Source organism: Tupaia chinensis, unplaced genomic scaffold (genome assembly GCF_000334495.1).
Source record: "Tupaia chinensis unplaced genomic scaffold, TupChi_1.0 Scaffold147123_1, whole genome shotgun sequence".
NCBI classification, from domain to species: Eukaryota; Metazoa; Chordata; class Mammalia; order Scandentia; family Tupaiidae; genus Tupaia; species Tupaia belangeri.
The window spans coordinates 962,592-964,287 of NW_006206975.1; positions in this window are offsets into that span (position 1 = coordinate 962,592).

Here is a 1,696-nt window from a genome sequence, read left to right on the forward strand (position 1 = left end):
TCACCCCACAGGGGGGATGTTCATGCCATAGTCCCTTCTCTTCCATTCTCCTCTTGGGATTTTGGTCACACACGCATGCCCGCACACATGCCCCGCGTGTTTTTTAAGCCACCACATTGGGACTCAAATCGCGGTCAACTATGTGGGAATCCAGCCATGTAATCATTACGCCATATGCTGGTCTCTATTATAATTTATTTTAATTTGACCAGATAGAGGGCCAAAGAGAGAGAGAAGGAAAGTGAAACTTAAACTGTGGTCAGCCACGTGGAAGTCCAGCACCTCAACCACTATTCTTTTAAAGAATTATTTAATTTTACGTATTATTATTATTTTGATTTGCTATAGGACATATGGCTCACCAGGGAGAGAGAGAGAGACAGGGAAAGTGAGAAAGCAAGCCACCAGGTCTGGGACCCAAACCCTGGTCAGCCATGTGGGAGTCCAGTGTCTGAACTACCACGCCACCTGCTGGCCCCTGTAAAAATATCTTAAAAGGTTTATTCATAGCAAAATCATGAATGATCATTGCTCAGAAACAATCTCTGGTATCCCTGAGGTGGTATTCTGGAGCTTAGATACAGATTTTTTTAAATTTAGTTCTGAGAGCAGGAGATACAATCAAAACAGTAAGTCAAGACATGCTGTTTTCATATTGGCCTGGTCCAAACAGGTGGAACATCTAGAAGCAGGAGCTTACAAGTTATGAGTGGATTTAGAAATTCTTAGGTTACTAATTGGTTAAAAGTACAGGTCTTTGTTTCATAAAGACTCAGATTCAGTAGAAAAGAATGTCTAAATTTAACAGGTAAGACGATTTGGCTATATGTTCGCATGCTGTGCCAGAGTCACGGTGTAGGGAGTACATCCTGGTCACAATCCTGGGACCAAAGTGGTTGACCTTAGCAAGATTAAATGCTTATTAACTGACATTATTCTTCTTAGACCTTTTAGGAATGATTTAGAACAAAGGGAGGTGGAGAAGAAGGTTCCACATGACTCCAGCGAAGTAGGTATTGCAGGGAATGAAGATTTTCTACTGATAATTCAGCCTCCAGCAAACGAGCTAGTGGCAGAAGAGGCCAGGCCTTCAGAAGAAGGTTCCACATGGCTCCAGCGAAATGGATCTAAGAGCACTGTAGCTAAACATCCAAATACTAATAGGGTTAAAATATTCCTCAATATCTACTGAATCTGCTGCACCAGCGATCACAATAGAACGGCAATGAGATTCTAGATCACCTCTGTCTGCTTGCTCCTGTACATTCAGGCTGAACTTCAAGAATTTGAAAGAAACACACCATCCATCAGAAGACAAGAAATCACCGCTGGATAACAAAAAATATGGGAAAACAAGAAAATACCTCTTCTCCAAGGGAAAAGAGTAACTCTTCTTCATCCATAAGCAGTTTGGTGAAAATCATGGAAATGTCTGATAAGGAATTTAGAGCATTCATAATGTCGAAGCTAACAGAGATGGAAGAGAAGAGAGATAATGAACTGCTAAAGAGAAAGGAGAAAGAAGTTGATGAGTTCCAAGAGATGAGAAAATTCTTGCAAGATCTAAAAGAGGAATTACACACTTTACAATAGACTCAAACGGAACTGTTAGAGATGAAGACTATAATACAGGAGGTCAAAATCTCCCTTGAAAGTATTAAAAGCAGACTAAATCATTCAGAAAATAGAATCTCAG